The sequence below is a fragment of the Hyaena hyaena genome, unplaced genomic scaffold (genome assembly GCF_003009895.1).
Source record: "Hyaena hyaena isolate Hyena2069 unplaced genomic scaffold, ASM300989v1 scaffold_1007, whole genome shotgun sequence".
NCBI classification, from domain to species: Eukaryota; Metazoa; Chordata; class Mammalia; order Carnivora; family Hyaenidae; genus Hyaena; species Hyaena hyaena.
In genome coordinates this window covers 82219-102089 of record NW_024081640.1, presented here as the reverse complement: position 1 = coordinate 102089, position 19871 = coordinate 82219, and the positions used below count along the sequence as shown (strand labels likewise).

At 38.1% G+C, this 19871-nt stretch overlaps 1 long non-coding RNA gene across 1 annotated transcript; it reads right to left on the bottom strand.

Moving 5' to 3' along the window:
- Window positions 1-2038: 2038 nt before the first annotated feature.
- Window positions 2039-18958, bottom strand: LOC120223555. The gene is made up of 3 exons (XR_005526330.1): window positions 18615-18958; window positions 17108-17250; window positions 2039-2285 (listed from the first exon to the last, which is right to left on the bottom strand). It is a non-coding gene; the product is annotated as an uncharacterized LOC120223555 (long non-coding RNA).
- Window positions 18959-19871: the final 913 nt, after the last annotated feature.

The following is a 19871-nucleotide window of genomic DNA, read 5'->3' as shown; positions in this document are numbered from 1 at the left end:
TGTTCTTCATGGTGACATTCTGTGTGGTGTAACAACACATCATGCATAGTTAGCAGATGTTTTCTGAGTCTCTTCTAACAGGTTGATAGAAAAATTTACCAAAACACCTACCCTATTTTGAATGTGTCTATGAGATTCCACTCAGACACAAGTTGTGTGTGTTTTACATAGTGATGTTATAATGGATCTCATTTTCTTTGGGGCTGGCATCAAGCTAAACCCAGCCTATGCATTTCTGATGATGCCTCTGTGCAGCCAGTAGCCATGTAAATTCGTGCATGTGTGCTCTCCTTCCTCTTTCTGATTCTGTGCCTATAATCATTACCTTCTCTCTTCTCACCACTTCACGTCTTGTCTTTTACGACCCTATTCAAACTCACATTGGATCATTATTTTCCTCAGACTGATCCATCATTTCTGTACTCTGCTTCTGTATCCCTTATCGCACATTCCATAGCTATTATTTTATTACATTTCTCTTGATGCTTGTTTGCTAATGTTATTTTGCCTTCATGTCAATGTCTACCACACATTATGGGGAAGGATGGAAGGAAAGGATGAGACCGTGTCCTTCTCTGTAGATGGTTCCAAGCTTCTTGTGAAGGAAGTCTACCATTCATGAATCAGTTAAAGGACAATTAATGGTAAATCATGGAGCACTGACTAAATGTTTCCCTAGTATGCATGTAGGGGAAACCTGCGATTTGGTGTCTAAATCTGGATTTAAACTACTTTTTTCCACTACTAGCTATATAACCTTAGCCAACTTACTCTAAGAGGTTAATCTTGGCCTCATGCCAAAGATCCTAGGTGCTGTTTGCACCTCTAATTAGATTCAGGTTCCCCAAGGGCAGGAACCCCAGGAAGTTTGCCCAATTCTTGATAACATTGGATGTGACATGGGAATAATGACAAAGAACAAACTATTTTTGATCAAGTGCAATAACAAGGGCACCGGGAAATCCCCCAGACTTAGAAAAGTGTTTTCCAGTTGACTTTTGGAAATATACTTTAGTCATTGATTCCTTTGACCTAAGCACGTGTTTCTTATTTGAGGATCTTCTTTTAAAGTATGTGCATGAGTTAGAGACTCTTCCCACCCATCATACAGATGGCTCTGCCCCTGGCTTGAGGCTTGTCGCCTACAGAGTACTGGAAGGGGGGATGGGAATTGGGGGATCCAGAAAGGCATCATAAAATCACTCCTTGTTAAAAGTTTCTCTATTGGGATCTGGGTGGCTCAGTCAGTTAAGCATCTGGCTCTTGATTTCAGCTCAGGTTACGATCTTGCGGTTTCTGGGATTCAGCCCCTCATCAGTCTCTGAACTGACAGTGTGGACCCTGCTTGGGATTCTCTTTCTTCTCCTCTCTCTGCCCCTCCCCAACTTGTGTGCACTCACTTGTGCTTTCTCTCAAAATAAACATATAGGTTTCTCTTAATTCACAATTTTGTCCAAAATTGTTCCTACGTATAAAAAATGTTTAGAGAGCCACATACCCTGCTTTGCCCTTATATTAGAATAAACAAGAAAAAAATGCTTATGTGAATTTGGGGGTTGTGGACTCTTTATTACAGGAATATTTATTTAAACAAGTTTTTTTCTTAGGAGAGGTTTAGTAGTTTTGTCCATGTTACAGAAATGTCAGCCTTGCTCAAGGAGAATTCGTAATCGGCCCATGACAGAATCACTCTCCGCACATTTACTGAGACTTAGTCTCAGAAAATAACTGGCTATTCTCAACTCAAGGTGTGCTAACGATCCAAAACAAATTGGGTTTCCTCTCAGTGAGAGTGTAGATGTAATGCAGCATGAAGGATGATGGGGCTCAATCTAGTGTAAAACCAGCACAGGCAAAAGGGTCTGATGATTTGTTACCAGTAAAAGTCCTGTAGCTCCTGATGATTACATGAGGAAAAATGAGGGCTCACATTGCCAATGCTGGGGAAGTGACTTACCTGCCTGATCCTATCCTCCTCCACATGTGCTAGAGTATGGGACAGACTCGCAACCAGGTGTTTGACAAAACAGACACAATGTGATTTTCTCATAGTATTTATATTTTATTGCAGATCTCACAAGGACAAGGATTGACCCTTGCTGGAGGCAGAAGCCCAATTATCATTTCTAAAGAACTGGCCTAGAAGGGCTTCAGTAACAGGGCTTTTTCAACCATGTCTTCTCTAAGTCACCTTGTGTTCTCTTCTCTCAAAAATTTCCTGTCAATATCTAACATAGTTATTGGGGCAGAAGGGTGCTTGACTAGGCCCACAATGGCCTAGAAACCTGGAGGAAAAAAAAAAAAAAGAAAAAAGGGACTAGTTAGTTTCACACTGAAATAATGCTACTTTACTCAAATGGTGAATATTCTTCACCACATTGACAAATGTGTTCTCTTATGTGTTCCTCCCAGTGGCTCTGTGAGTTAGCCAGTTGCCAAAGAAAATGATAGGCTGTGGAAGATAGAGGGATCAATAGAGAGCCCCCTCACCCCCTTCCTTCTTCTTGAGGAGCCTGCCACAGAGAAGGGAAGCAACCTGCCCAGAGTCACACTGACCAACTGACATCAGATCTCTAAACGCTGACTAGACTGTTACCACTGGAAACTGATAGAGAGGCACACAGAAAAACAGGTAACATATGTATGTAAATAGGTTGATTAGTGGTTAATTGGGTAGGGAGAAACAAGCTGTCTTAGTTCAAAAATATCATAGACTGAGTGACTTAAACAACAAACATTTATTTCTCAGTTCTGGAAGCTGGGAAGTCCAAGATCAAGGCACTGGCAGTTCTTGTGCTGGCTCTGGTGCGAACCTACTTCTTGCCTTGTAGATGGCTGCCTTCCCATTGTGTCCTCACACGATGGAAAGCAGAAAGAGGAAACCAGCTCTCTTGTGACTCTTACAAGGGCATTTATCACATTCATGAGGATATTCCTCTCGTGGCCTCATTGAATCCCGATTAGCTTCCATGGTCCTAATCACATACTGTCACATCAGAGGGTAGTGTTTCAACACTGAATCTAGGGTAGGAGGCACAAATATGCAGTTCATATCAGGTGATTTGATTTGAGAATCTCAAGCAAGGAAAGTGTGAGGGTAGCTTTCCATAATGAAAAACAAAAATGCTGGGTGATTTTAATCCATATACCCTTCTACCCTTGTAGAGAAGATAACATTTCTTCCTTTGGTATATTTAAATGTCTATCCCAAAACGTGTAAGGAAAATACATGACTGGAGAGATGTGTGGTGGTGGGAGGAGGGCTCACATCAATGCCCACTGATCAGGCATCTACATGGTTGCTGGGTAACTGAGGGGTTTGGTGATGCTGTAAGGGGTCTGGAGACTTGGCTTCCTGGCTGTCCTAGGAATTTATGGTTTAGGTGAGGTAAGGCACAGTCTTTCTTGCATTCTCTTTGATTCTCTCTGATTACAGTGTAGCCTCCAGGCTACTAGTCTTTAGGGAGACCATTGTGACTCAACATGGAGGTATGAGGTGACCATGGTTAGTCTGGCAACTGTAAGCAGTGCTAAGGGTTCACGCAGAAGGCGGAGAGTAGTCACATGAGTTGATAGAGAGATGACCATGTAGAGAGGAAGTTTTCCTTGGCTCTGACCCTCTCAAGGTTTCTGGCTGGGGGTCTGTAAATTAAACTGACAAAGATACTTTAACAGGAGAAGAGCATGCAAGGTTACTTAATATAAGATGTATGTAATGTAACCTTACAATCTTCATAGGATATGAGGACACCAAGAGATGATTAAACCTGAGTATGTTTGTGTTAGGTTTGATAAAGAGTAGAAAATTGTAGAAAAACAAATAGTTGAGCTAAGTGTAATAAACTGGGGGGAACGTGGCAATCATTCAGATTCCTCTCTGTTTCTTTGGAGAAATAAGGATGTTCCTTCCCTCCAGGTATAGGGAGCAAGAATACTTTTCATGTGAGGGTTTTATGCCCTGCTTCAGTGGAAGGTCAGAAAGCTCTTCCTCCACCTGCCATTTTCAAGTTCCTTCAGCTGGATACACTCAATTTGCAAAGGGATCCTATTTTGGGCTAGCATGTCCTGAATCCCCTCAATTGAGAGGGTCTTGTTCTTGATAGTGGATGCTAATGCTTTGCTATGACTTCAAGCCTGAGTAATAAGTTAGGTTAGGGTGGAAAAGTCTAGGTGATGGGCAGAGTTAAGGGAGGTAGGCATAGTTTACTTCTTGCCCCTGAACTGGGGTGTTGGCCTTGCTTGGAGTGACTTCTTTTCTGGTCCTCAGGTGTCTCTCTAGACCTCTCTTACCCCAACAGGTGTGACTTTGGTGATCTCCACTATGTGTTTTCTCCTCACTGAGATGGGAACCCGTAGGGATAATCCACATCTAAATCTGCATCCTTTGTGTGACTTTATCTTTTCTACGCTTGGACATTTATCTCCTTTATTCTTTTTCTTTGAGGATACAAATATTTCTCTACACTTTTGAGAGATGGGAGTTGTGCTAATGTCAGCCATTTTGCTTGTAATCAGTACTCTAATCCTCATCCTTGAGAGCATCTCAATGATTTTTTTTGGATTCTCCTCTGACTTCACTATCTCCTAATATGTTATTAAGGGATTTCCATACAATTTATGAAACATTCTTTAACATTTTAGTGTGATCTGGGGAACCAAATTTAATCCCCGGACTTTCAAGTCTATTGGGCTAAAAATTAACTTCACAATTAGAAGTATGCTTTGACACTGGAATGAATTCTCACTGCGGGAATGCCTTTGAAAAGAGAGCTGGCTCATTATGATTGATAGATTGGGTGGAGCTTCTTAGCAAGCTACTTCCTTTGGAAGTTAATGGAAGAACTCTGTGTTCAGGGAATCACTGTTTGCTGGTAATTGAGGCAATCAGATATTGCAAATAGGTGAGCTGTGACCAAATGAACTCCTGAATGACAGCAGGGGATAGCATGTAGCCTCAATATTTATACTGGGTAACCATGATCACAAAAGCACTCTTTTATTTTAAAGCAGAAGGAACTATTGTCAGTGGATAAAACTGGATTTAATAGCAAGCCACTACAAGCTCATGATTTTCTGAACACAGCATTTTTATACAGATAACAAGAGAAATAAATACAGCCATACTACTTTCATAGATTTCTCTTTTTACTCTGATACTATTTTTTGAAAAGCACATCTTAAAGAATAATCCTAGTAAAATGGCTATTGTTACAAGGGAAAATACCACTAAAAAAACTTCAACTCTAGATGCTCCATTCTTGGTTTAAAATTTGTCAATCTTTTCTGATTTTTTTTTTTCTTACTGTTTCAGATTCCTCACGTTTGAGAGCTAGAAAGATTGTTGAGTAATGACATTTAAGTGGCATTTTAAATAATGGGTTTATACTATAGGTCAAGATATTATATAATGGTTGTAATTTGGAAGCAGACACAGGCAAATATTAGCCCTGACTTGTGGAATAGCTGGACTAGGAGAAGAGAACACTCATGTCTAAATAGCCTTTCTATGAAGGAGGAATAATGGTGTTGTCACCATCCCTTTCTTTCAGTGACTATGAATGACTTTGTACAAATATTAATAAGACCTCCAACAGTTCAAAGTTCCCTTAGGTTCCCTCACAATTTTTCATAAATCTAGACTCTACTTTTTAGAACTGCTTTGCATATTACCAGTAATTACTCTCACATGGTGAGAGGATATACATAGTATGCCAACCTTTTCCAATCGTGAACTCTATGCACTATTAATCCTGAACACAATTATATTTATTTTAGCAATCTCACATATTTAAAAAAAAGCCTCAGGGATGCCAATAACTTGTGCCAGGTTAGCACAAGACTGAGCCAGTATTCAAACACAGTTCTCAGGGACACAAGAGGCTCTCACTGTACAGAGAGAGCATAGTGCTGTTCTCTACCAGTGTGTTAATTTCTGCTGTGACTAATTTTACCTGATTTTTCTTAATTCAGGTTATTTCCTCCAGTGACTAGCTTTAAAATCTATATATTTAATAACAAGCTCTAGGGGAGCTGGTTTCTCAGTAGGGGACCTTAAGCTCCTTGAAAGTAACTGGATACTCTTTCCTTGTCTTCTGGAATACACTCATTCCTTAGGGAGTATCCCTCACAGTTTTATTAAGATGTTGTTTTCTTTAGAGGAAAAAGCCTGTTGAATAGGTGCTGGGTTCTGCATGTTCTGTCTTCTGTCCTTGTTACTGAGTTGCTGCTGACATCTAGAACCATAGTATTCCCAGTTTCCACTATGAACATTACAGGGTTGCTCCACAGTCACTGACATTTGACTTGTCTGACAAATCGGCTCGAGTTCATATTTAGACTGTTCATCAAAACTAAACATGGAATCAACACAATAACTTGCATCTGACTAATTTAGTTAAAAACAAACATTATACACCTGAACCCCATTCCATCTTTTGAAGGAACTCTTCCTGAATAAAGATGCCTTTATTTTCTGAACATATATGTGTTAACGTAGGAATGAATACAATATTCAGTGGAATGTGTTTCATTTTTTTTTTCCCTTGCTGTTTGAAACACTAGTTGAAAAGGGTATTTGTCACAGGAGGAATTTTATTCCCAGGGCTTTGTGTGCATTCACTTTAGGAATGTGAGGGACTGTGTGAAATCTTAGCTTGTGGGATAAGGTCCAGTGGGAATCCACAAAACCATTTAAGCAGAATTTCTCTGGAAGACCCATTTAGACCAACCTTCAATACATACTTAGTCCTTTAATCTTTGCCAACTGCCAACTGCTCTTTTATGAAGCCCAGCCTTACTCTTCTCAAAGAGCTTATTATTAAAATTGAGCTAAGCACAGCCTGGTATTCACCATCTGTTAGAAGCTGGATCACTGCTGGTGTGTTTACAAACTCTCTTACCCACTCTTTATCACCGGCATATATTTTAGGAATAATGCAGATACATCTTTTATTGGTTATTGTCATTAAAACATATTGGGTGACAATATGGCAGTCTCCTTGGTCCACATTTGGTGCAATGAATCAATAGGAAAAATATTTAAGCTTTGCTGGGTGGCTGAAGTATAGGTATCTTTACAATTTGTAAACAACAGCTAAACTGATTTACTGTATGCATCATAACATTTCAGCATCTGTGTATGATGTGTGGATTCTGAGTACCATTTGGATCCATCCATATGACGCCCAGACATCAGTTTGGTGAAAAACCTAGCCAACAACACCTACGTATTTTGTGAATATAACAAAAATGTTATAAATAGTAAAAACTTCAATTTTTCCAGAAATATACTTAAGAAAAAGAATATTCCAATCAAGTGAATATTCTGCTTCACTAGAACTTACCATATGTTTAGATGACCAGTTGGTATAGAAATTGGGTACTGTAAAATCAGTGTCCACTAAAATTCTGTTGAATATCATTGACAACATGTTTAACAACCTGAAGACCTCCCAAAGCTTTAGGGTTGTCATTCTACACATAAATTTAATTACCCATAATAGATAGAACAGGGATGTGGGTATTGGGTTGTATTTACTTACTTCAGGACATATCCTCAAAGTTCCCCCCCCCCCCCCGCCCCAGTAAATTCCTCCAAATCAGACTTGTAACTTGATTGTAGAAGCTCAGTTTGGCAAGAACAAAATCAGACACTTGTAGTTCAGGCAGAGAAAATGGCAGGAGGGAAATTAAGCTTTAAGATAGAGATGACTTTGTCTGTAACCAGAGCCCTCACAACAAAACATGAGAGGCTGTCTTTGGTTATAGTGCTTATGAAGGATAATAAACACAAAGTTATTGGAGGACAGACACCAACATGTAAACAATTGTTACTGTTTTATGCATTGTCCCTGAGGAAGAGAGATACATTGTAATTGAAAATGGATCTCTACCTTTCTCCCATCCAGCCTCTTACAAGCCTTTCTACTCAAAATTCTCGGGGAATAGCACCTAGTCTAATGTTCTGCTTAAATGTATGTCTGTATAATGTATTTGAAAGCCTAATATGTCTTGGGAGTGTCCATTCTTGCTTTTTATGTCTAGGAATGGTAAGACTTTAACTTTAGAAGACTTTGCCCATCTTTGCTCTCACTTGCTTTTCATTAACTAATATGAGGTGCTGGGAGATCGTTAGAATTCCTGTGCACTGGTAGAAAACAAAACTAAACAAAAAAATCTAAAACCAGGGCAGGAGGAAAGAAGTGTTTGGGTGTCCACCAGGTACTAAAAAGCCACAGTGGCCAGCTAGGGAGAAATAATGACAGTTTTCATTTTCTTAATGACCCAGAACAATGACATGGGGCATTAACGTACATTATCAATGTACATTTTTATTTAAGCTGCAGGTTAGGTTTTCTTTACTTTTTTCAACAACATTTTAAGGAATAAATATTACAGGTACTATTCTCTCACCGTCAGGTCACCTGTGTTGCTATTTCAGTGGGAGAGCTCTACCCATGCTTATTCTACCAGTGAGTGCCTGCATGGGAGCTCCTCTCCACCATTGCACTGAGGTCCAGGGGTCCCCATACAGATATATCTTTTTTTAAGAGGGGCTTAATTCTCCCTTTTGAATTAAAGAGACTTCTCTCCATCCATTTTCTTAGATGATTGATTTTAAGAAACTTGTAAGTTCTTTCTCTGGCTCTTTGAAATGTACATAAATATTTTTAGAAACTAAGTAAGAATACGGTCAGCTTTATGATCCAAGAATCTCTGTCTTAAGGACCAGGGAGCCATCTCTTTGAAATGTGGAAATCAAAGAACATAGTAGCCCTATTTTCCAGTTGATGTGGGAGGTAGAAGCTTATCTTCAGGAGGTGCCTGACCTCCAGACTGCAAAACTATACCTTCTATCACAAAGATGTGGGAAGTGTATTGTTCCTTTATGTAAAAGCAGGTGACTAGTATGGATGGGTCACTCCAACTTCCAGGTAAACTTGGGATAAATGATATATAGTAAAAGGTGCCACTGAGTGCTCTTACTTGAATACTAGTTGTTATTTATCTAGAGAACATATAGGTGGTGGGTTGTATCTGCCTGGGTATATAAAAGAGTAAGATTTTGTTCTGACTTGAGCTTTCTTAGTGGATTATCTGTGATGTGGATCACCTTTTAGTTTAATGTTTATTCAGTAATCAAATATTTTTCTACCACCATTCTGGAGAGATTTTTTTGAGTTGGGAGAAGGTTTGGTTATTAATGATATTTACCCAAAAACTTTGTATGTAACTCGGAGGCTTCCTGGGGAAACATCCTCATTAGATGGTCAGATGAGGTGGCAAGAAATCATTTGGGTCAGCGCTAGCATCTTCTTCTTCTGACCAAGATGACTCTTGCTGACTAGGAGGTAAGTGAAAATGTTTTTAAAATGTCCTTCATACATGTTCTCTACTCCATCTTCTTGTCCAGGCGTTTTCCAGACTCTATTCTGGAAAAACTTTTTTGGATTGTTGTCCAGACTTCTAGGCCTTTCCAGTCAAGAGTAGCATCTATTCCACCCTGTGGCCAGATGAATGTCACCTTTCATCCTCAGAACATTACCTTCTTTTCTCCACAGTTGCTTTCACATGGCTTTTCATAAAGGGTTAATTGCCAATTAAAACTGGTTGAACAATTAGCAGCACAAGAATTTTTGAGGCTTTGCCTTTCAAAATCCAAAACGACTGTGAAGGTGGTGAAGTCATGGTAGTGATGGTATTGGGGAAAGAGGGTGGTTTCTCCAGGTACAGATTAAATAGTAAAATTAAACAACATTGAGGTTGAAGAAAAACATTGTTTATGTTTTTTTTAAAAAGCATTTTCTAATGCTTTTTCAAATGCATTAGATAATTGCTTCACATTACCTGAATCTGTGTGGGCCTCTTTTGGAACAGGATTTGTTTGCTTTGTAATTCACACAGTCCACAAACTGCTTTTTCTGTAATAGTACATTTTGAATTCAAAGCGATCCTCACAAGTTTGGGCATCTTCTTGCCTTGACGCTCTATTACCCCTCAGTAAAGTTATTGCTAAACATTAAAAGGCTCTAAATTATTTAAGCAGTATTTATATCACTTGGGTAAAGTTTCATTTTATTAAATGTTTCTTAGTGCAACTTGTTATTACTTTCTTTGCCTCCAGTGCAGAAAATGCCTAGCAGACAGGAGGCTTTCCCCTCTTGGCATACACTTGCATACTAGCTTCTTCTGGGTTTTTGTTTAGTGTCTTACCAACCACAGACTGATACATTCTTCTTAATGTCTTCAGTATCTTAATGTCTTCACACTGGAGGGCTGGGTGGTAGCTTTCTATCATGCACTGTTGAGTATTCACCTTGACTATTTGTGTATAGTCCTTCTATTTTTTTCTCTGTATGCTGTAACATACAGCAGATTGCATTAACACTTCTATAACACTGCTATAATTGGCCATTTTTTGAGCCTTTACTATATATAAAATGTTGCACAGGCTTTTTATATACATTATTTAATTTATAAAACCACATGGGATAGGTACTGTTTACATCTTCATTAACCAGAAAAGAAAACCAAGGATTAGTAAGTTGAAGTAACTTGCCCATGGTCACATGGTGTAGAGCACCCTATTTTGATTCCAGAGCTGGGCCTTTAACCGTATCACCATTCTACTGTAAAGTAGGTAGAGTTTGTATTTAGTTACTAATAGGAAATGGGTTCAAGTCTGCATTTATGAAACCAGAAGCTGAATCAGTATTACATGGTAATTAAGAATACAGCTCCATTATTTGAATGCCTTTGTTGGTTGTTTCCATTATATCATGCTATTGTTAACAAATAAGGAGTTAAAGATACTCCTTGAGTTTGATAAGGGAACATTTCCTGCTCAGAATGTGGATTTTCTAACACCATGCTTTTTGTCTAGATGATTGTCATGGGAAGGGTCCTTTTGTTTTTGGAGGCTCCTGTCCCCAGAACCCTCTTAACTTACCATGGCCATCCATGAACTCAAAATCAGTAATTTGGGGTAAGAAAATGAATGCAGATTATCTTACTAAGACCAATTTGTGACCAAAATATGAAATGAGTCCAAAATAATATCCATGATGAAATAGACCTATGATTTTATGACATTGAGTGAAATCTAGACGTTTTGTGATTTCAATTAACTCATTTGCTACCATAAGTTTAGAACATTCTTCAGAACACATTCCAGGGATGTATGGCACTTTCAAATAATAACTTCAAATAACATTTAAATTCCCAGATTTGAACAATACTGAGTAATCTTTAATGGATTATTACCAGAATCTGACAGGAGTGTTATCAGTCAAAATGAGGAAATGAAAGAAAATTCATGCAGTTCATGAAATCAAGAAATTGACTAACTCAGGGCCTTTAAACCATCTATTAGCTCTATGAAAAATAACCCCTTTGTCCTGTCAGCCTAATATGATGGCCACCCTTAGCAAAACACATCCTGGATTTGAACTGCAAAATCTCTTTAATGCCTTATAGGCATTTTACTGTATTTCATTTATAAACTTAAAACAACAAGCATACTGGCCTGGAGAAAAGTTCATTTGTAGAAAAGCTGCCTTTTAATTCAGGTATAACATAGTGCCCCAAGATTCTTGTAAACTTTTCCTGGTAGATATTTTCAGATCTATTTATCATGGTCACAACATGAAGTAGTTTCTGATTTATGGGGTGAGCTTCAGACTTTTGGTATTTTCTCTCCTGGCCTCAATCCATCAGGAAGCAAGTCTGTATCACATTTAACACCAATATAGCACTGTCAATAATGTCCAGGTACCCAGCGTGCATAACAAGGAGGACCCTGGCAGAGATGGAGTTCCCAGGATGTGAGCTGGAAGTCTAAGCAGTATAAACTGAATGATTTTTCAAATACATAGGAATTTGTGTGTGTGTGTGTGTGTGGGGTGGAAATAATGCATGCTGCTGAATTAGAAAGCCAGGGAAGATATCCTCTCTATAAGTGGAGAATTATAGCAAACTCCATAGATTTGGTATTTGAACAAAAGGGTTTCAAAAGGTTTTGGAGAGAGGAGGAGTTTCTCAGAGGTCTGCTCAACCAGACCATTAACCTCAGTGTCCTCAGATTCCCATTATCTGGCATAAAGCCTGCATATTAAAGGTGCTGGTAACTACAGGTTGTATATAACTCAAAGTCAAGTCATTCTATAGCTGTTTTGACTCCTAGATTCCTAACTTGCACACACCGTCATTTCATGCTTGTGCTTGACTTGGATGATACTTCAATTTAGTCAAACTAACTTCTTATCTATTTTCTCATTTTGTAGAGGAGTCATTTTATGTCAGAATTCTAGTTGAAATCATCTTGGTGGAAGAGAGACATGAAGCAAATTATGTATTTGAAACTGGGTATAAATATACTTTCTGTAGCCTGGCCAAATGTTTGTCATGATATTGTATCTCTGCACCTGCTAGATACTAGTAGATGTTCAATAAGTTTGCTTACTAGTTTAGGCAGGTGTAATGAAAAGCAGGACTGTCCTGTAGGTATTAGAGAGACAACCACTGGCCAAAAAACATTTGTTGATTCAGCAAATATGTACTTAGCACATATATGTCAGGCCCTGGGCTATGTGCTGAAATCTACTCTTGGCACTGGAAGCTCAGAGTCTAATTTAGTAACACCCAGATTAGGAAGTAATTATGCTCCAGAGTGGTGGAAGCTATATTAAAATGTTAGAGAACACACAGCCAGCAAATGATGTGTGGTGATTTGCAAAGAGATTGGCAGAAGAGAGCAAAATAAGAAAGAATTGTTGACTTTTTTTTTACTATAAAAAATTGTGTAATACAGTATACTTAAAGGTGTGCAAAACGTAACATATGAAGGTATATTACAAATTGAAAGTTAAATGCAGAGCAGTGAACAATCTGTGGTGAAAGATCAGCTTTTTCCCCCCTAACCCAGCAATTTATTTAACTTTTTAAAATCGTTTATTGTCAAGTTGGTTTACATATAACACCCAGTAATAATCCCAACAAGTGCCCTCCCCCATGCCCATCAGCCCTTAGTTTGTTATTAGCATTCAAGAGTCTCTCATGGTTTGCCTCCCTCCCTCTCCCCAATTATTTTTCCCCTTCTTCTCCCTCATGGTCCTCTGTTAGCTTCCTCCTAATCCACCTATATATGCAAACATATGGTATCTGTCTTTCTCTGCCTGACTTATTTTGCTCAGCATAACACCCTATAGTTCCATCCATGTTGCTACACATGGCCAGATTTCATTCTTTCTCATTGCCATGTAGTATTTCATGGTATAGATAAACCATATCTTCTTGATCCGTTTGTCCATTGATGGACACTGAGGCTCTTTCCATGTTTTGGCTATTGTTGAGAGTGCTGCTATGAACACTGGAATACATGTGTCCCTATGCATCAGTACTCCTGTATCCCTTGGGTAAATTCCTAGCAGTGCTACTGCTGGGTCATAGGGGAGTTCTGTTAATTTTTTGAGGAACCTCCATACTGTTTTCCAGAGGGGCTGCACCAGTTTACATTCCCACCAACAGTGTAGGAGGGTGCCTGTTTCTCCACATCCTCGCCAGCATCTAGAGTCTCATGATTTTTTTCATTTTCACCACTCTGACCAGTGTGAGGTGGTATATCTCAATGTGGTTTTGATTTGTATTGCCCTGATGATGAGGGACGCTGAGCATCGTTTCATGTGTCTGTTGGCCATCTGGATATCCTCTTTGGAGAATGGTCTCTTCATGTCTTCTGCCCATTTCTTCACTGGGTTGTTTGGTTTTTGGGTGTGGAGTTTGGTGAGTTCCTTATAGATTTTGGATACTACCCCTTTATCTTATACGTCAGTTGCAACTATTTTTACCTATCCTGTCAGTTGCCTGTTAGTTTTATTGATTGTTTCCTTTGCTGTGCAGAAGCTTTTTATCTTGATGAGGTCCCAATAGTTCATTTTTGTTCATGATTCCCTTGCCATTGGGGATGTGTCAAGGAAGAAATTGCTGTGGTTGAGGTCAAGGAGGTTGTTTCCTGCTTTCTCCTCTCGGGTTTTGATGGTTTCCTGTCTCACATTCAGGTCCTTGATCCATTTTGAGTTTATTTTTGTGTATGGTGTGAGAAAGTGATCTAGTTTGATTCTTCTGCATGTTGCTGTCCAGTTTTCCCAGCACCATCTGTTAAACAGGCTGTCTTTTTTCCATTGGCTACTCTTTCCCACTTTGTCAAAGATTAATTGGCCATACATTTGTGGGTCCATTTCTGAGTTCTCTATTCTATTCCATTGGTCTATGTGTCTGTTTTTGTGCCAGTACCATACTGTCTTGATTATGACAGCTTTGTAGTAGAGGCTACAGTCTGGAACAGTGATGTCTCCCATTTTGATTTTCTTCAATATTACTTTGGCTATTTGGGGTCTTTTGTCCTAACCCAGCAGTCTAAAAAAGCAATTTAAATAAAATAAAAAAGGGAAAGAAAAAAAGTTTTAAATGTATACTTTTAGAAAACCAGTAAAAAAAACCTCCACAAAATTATTGCTATGTCAATTTATAAGTTTGATTGATAGGAAGGAACTTAGCATTTTTCTGTTTCGTTTTATTTTTATTGAGGTATAATTGACATATGAGATATTAGTTTCAGGTGTGCACCATATTCAATATGTGTATATATTGTGAAGTAATAGCCACATAGGTCTGGTTAACATATGTCACCACACATAGTCCCAATTTGTGTTTGTGTGTGTAGTGAGAACTTTTAAGATCTACTCTTAGCAACTTTTAGATAGGTAACAGAATATCAATTATAGGCATCATGTTGTACATTACATCCCAAGACTAGATAAGCTAGAAGTTTGTACCTCTTGACCCCCTTCAAAAGACCTAAAATTACTTGGTTCAATGAAGTTTCTGAATGTTTAGTCTCAGTGTCTGTACTTAACTCATGTGGATTCATGCATTAATGGTGGCAATTAGAGTTCAATTACTAAAACAAAAACAAAAACAAGACAAACCTAGGACCAAAAATGGCAATGCTTGCAAATAAACAGTGGAAAGGACATAGCCTCAAAGTAAGGCTGTGGATCAAGGCCAAAGGCTATCTCCCAGCAAGGTTCTCAGAGAGGCCGGATGCAGGCTCTAATTGTCTTACAATACAGGGCCTTACTGGAGACACTTTCTCTTTTAGACCATAAGTGTGTGCATGGGATATTTTGGATGAGGGAGTCCAAAATAGAGTTGCAACTGATGCTTCTAAAACCTACTAGTCATGTAGGCACATTCATATGCGTGTATGCATGTAACCATCTCAAATGGGTAGCTCTCTGTTAAAGAGGAAGTTGAATGTCTTTTCATTAATTTATTGACCAGTGGGGTAGAAGCGTCATCCTCTCAAGTGTACTGTCTATTTTTCTATTGATTTTTATTTTTCTTATTGATTTATGTCAGTTATTTTTATATTCTGTAGATAACTCATCATACATGTGTTGCAAATATACTCTCCCATTGTGTGGATACTTTTTCACTCATTTAAAAGTACTTTTTGGTCAATAGAAATTCTTAATATTTTTACAAAATAATTGAAGTATAGTTGACATAAAACATTTAGGTTCAGGTGTACCACCTAGTGATTTAACAATTATATATATTATGAAAAGTTTACTGCAGTAAGTGTATTACAATATTATTGACTATATTTCCTATGCCGAATTTTTCTTAATATACTACCTTGTGTCAGTACTTTTCTTTTGTAGTTAATAGATGATATGCCCTATTCAAGACCTTGTTTGCCACTCTGGGATTATGAAAATATTCTTTTATATAATTTTATAGAAGCCACATTATTTTGCATTTCTCATACAGATATGTTTTGTATGATGTGAGGTTGGAGTCAAGTTTTATTTTTTCAATGAGAGGGGCACCTGGGTGGTTCAGTCGGTTAAGCGTCCGACTTCAGCTCAGGTCATGATCTCGCGTTCGTGGGTTTGAGCCCTGCATCGTGCTCTGTGCTGACAGCCAGCTCAGAGCCTGGAGCCTGTTTCAGATTCTGTGTCTCCCTCTCTCTCTGAACCTCCCCTGCTCATGGTCTCTCTCTCTCTCTCTCAGAAATAAATAAAAACATTAAAAAATTTATTTTTTCAATGGAATACATATTTAATTGATCCAGAACTGTTTATTGAAAGAGATACTCTTTATCATTGGTCTGTAGAAGCACTTTTGTTGTTAATAGATTATTTAAGTGTGGGTCTCTTTTTAGGCTTTATATAATATCCATTAATTTTCTCTGTTTGTTCTGTCACACTGTCTCAACTACCGTAGTTTAATGTTAACTCTTGCTAACTGGGAAAGACTTTCTGCCCTTGCTCTTCTGTAGTGTTTGGGCTGTTCTTAACACTTTATATTGCTATATAAATTTCAGAATTTGCTTAACAAGTTTTACATAAAAACCTTTTCAAAATTATGATCATAGAACATATCTCCATTCAGGTTTTCATTTGTTTTACTTAATATTATTTTGTACGTATGGAGACTTGAACACATTTAATATATTCCTATATGTGTTTGCTGTTCTTAAATTTTACTTAGACACACAAACAATAATTTTAATTTTGATCTTGTATCCATAAACCTTGTTAAACTCAATATTAATTTATCTGTATATCTTTTGGATTTCTATATCCACAGTCATCAACTAAAATGATGATGGATTTATTTAGCTTGTATATTGAATTTTAGATCTCTCCCTGTAAGTAGACCCAGAGGTAAGGATACAATGCTAGTGGTTTATTTGAGAATTGATGCCAGGAAACAATGGTATGGCAGTAAAAAAGTGAAAGAAGACATCGGTTAAAGAATTTCATATCCAGTAAGTCAGCTTGAAGGCTTAATGGCCCTGGGGAATGTACTAATCATTTAGAAAAGTTGCCTTAGAGTTTTATCACATCCAAGGGGTAAGGGGTAAGCAAAGTGAAGTTTTTGTTTTTGTTTTTGTTTTTTAAGTCCTGTGCATCTGTAGTTGAGAGATCCTCCCAAGGATGAGTTAGTTCACAGGGGCAAATCACTTCTACCCTACCATGAAAACAGGGGAAGTAATTCCAACAATGTAAGAAAGCCCTCAGCAGAGGAATGATGAAGGTACCTGGTAGTTGGCTGGTGTGTATCAAAGTGGTACAAGTGACGAGACGTAGACGTAGACCAGTAGCACTTATTATGTTTTCCCAATCCTTGTAGAATTTATTTCTTTTTCTTCCTGTACAGGCTAGAACTTCTATTCAATATGGCCTGGAAGAGGTGAATAGTAGTCATCCTTGCATGGTTCCGATCTCACAGAGAAGGCTTTCAATATTTTATCATTGACTATGATGTTTGCTGTTGATTTATTACAAATACCCTTTATCAAACTAAGGAAGTCCTTTTATATCCATTAATTTGTTTTTAAAATCACAAATGGATGTTTAATTAAATCAAACATTTTTCTGCATCTAATGATAAGATGGTATGGATTTTTCTCATTTATTTTGTTAATGTGGTGACTTACACTAATTAATTTTTAAATGCTTAACTAATCTCACATTCCTGGAATAAACTCATCTTGTTTGTTTTGATTATTATATATTACAGAGTTTATTTTGCCAATATTTAGTAGGAGTTACGCATTTATATTCCTGTGTAAGATTGGCTGGTATTCTTTTTCATGATTTACTTATCAAATTATGAAGGTTATGCCTATTTTCTTAAATAATGGTAAAACATCCTTTTTCTCCTCTCTTGAAAATATTATATATTATTGACATTTTTCATTCCTTAAATGTTAGGGAGAATTTATTGATAAAGGTAAATTGCTCGTAAAGAAGGATCTAAACTAGGATGTACAAGTTCACCCTATTTCTTACAGTGAAGCAACCAAAACCCTATCTATACTAAACCAAAAGACATCAGCTATTTCTCAATAAAAAGTCACCATTCATATAGTACATGTCAAGATGGCAATCTTGTTTTGAGTTGTTAATCTCCTATCCCTTATGTTTGTAGCCTATGCATGCTCCAAGACCTAGAGAATATCGTATCATGAAAAAACAATTCTTTAAAACTCTAGTCCACCCCTTTGAACTTCTATGCTATTGATGGACAGTTTACCCAATGACCTTTCTCTGCCATTTGTGTGTGTGTGTGTGTGTGTGTGTGTGCGCGCGTGCGCGCCCACACACGTGTGTCTGTATGTATGTGAATGCCCTCCTGAACTACACCATAAATTCTGTAAGAGCAAAAACCATGAATTATGAATATGTATAAATACTCAAGTAGGCATTTTATGCATATAAAGTGGCAGTGGTATGTTTGCCTACCACCACTACAAATTACTACAAATTAGTTTTGGCAGCATAATTTGGTCAGGGGTGAGGCTTTACCTTAATGACTGTAGTACAAAGGATGCAAGAACTCTCTTCCCTTCTGTGGGGAGAGGGTGGGTCTTAAAAATGCCCATACTGAAGAATGGGAGGTGTTCACAGCACATGTATCGCCCCAGGGTAAGGCAGAATCATGCAGTGCAGCTCAGAATATTTCAAGTGTTACAAACAACATGCTAGTCTATGGCAACCAGGTATTATCACCACATGCTAATGGAAGAGATTACTCATACTGACCTGGCTTCCATGAATCTCCCTAGCTCTGGTGGCTCTTGGTCCAGCATATATCAGTTTGTTATGGACTAAATGTTTGTGTCCCATCAAAATTCATATGTTGAAGTCTTAAGCCCTAGTGTGATAGTATTTGGTGGGAGTGGGTTCTTAGGGAATTAATTAGGTTTAGATGAAGCCATGAGGGTTCATCTTATGAATTCCCATGAGAGATTTAGTTCCGTTATAAAAATAGGCACCAGAAAGTGCTCTCTGTACCTCTCTACCACATGAGGACACAGAAGGAAGATGGTCATCTACATCTAGGAAAAAAGTCCTCACCACAAACTGAATTGACTGGCACCTTGATCTTGGAATTCCTAGTCTTCAGAACCCTGAGAAACCTATGTCTGTTGTTTAATGCATCCAGTCTGTGGTATGTTGTCATAGCAACACAACTGACCAACAGATTGCTCAGTACCAATCCTCTGCTATCTACATAATCATGCTCCTCTGTCATCATTTCAGTGTTTGTATCACTTTTATCTAGCAAATAAACATCTGAAGCTTTTACTCTCACATGAAAACCAGTAGCTTTTTATTTTAATGTTTATTTTTGAGAGAAAGAGAGGAATGGGCAGAGAGAGAGAGAGAGAGAGATAGAGATAGGGTACAGAAGGTCCAAATCAGGCACTGTGCTGACAGCAGAGAGCCTGATTTGGGGCTCAAAGTCATGAACTGAGATCATGACCTCACAGCCAAAGGCAGATACTAAACCAACTGAGTCAGGTGCCCCAGCCAGAGCTTTTTAATGTGCAGATATTTCTAGCTTCTATGTATAGTTTATACTAGGCGCTTCATGTCTAAGAGTTTGGTGTATAAAAGAGGATGTCCAGAAGCACTAGAGGAGGGATATGGAAGGCATGAGGAACACGTAGAAATGTTAGTCAACCCCATGTATTTATCTACCATCATACTTAGCACTTATTTATTGATGCATTTTGGATGCACTCTTGAGCTGTAATGGTGAATGAGCATAGGAACACATGCAAGCCAATAAAGGAGTTAACCTGTTTAAGACACTCGTCCCTTGCCCCTACTCTACGATGCCTCTAGAAGGTTTTATATTTTTAATTAATAAAGTTTCAATGGGATAATTTAATTCTATCCAAGTGCTTCTGGGAAAGCTTTCAGAAAAAAAAATAAGATATCCAAAAAATAGAATATAATGAGACTTCCACTTCTGGCAATAGTGATTAAATAACTATCTCAGAGGACAGTTAG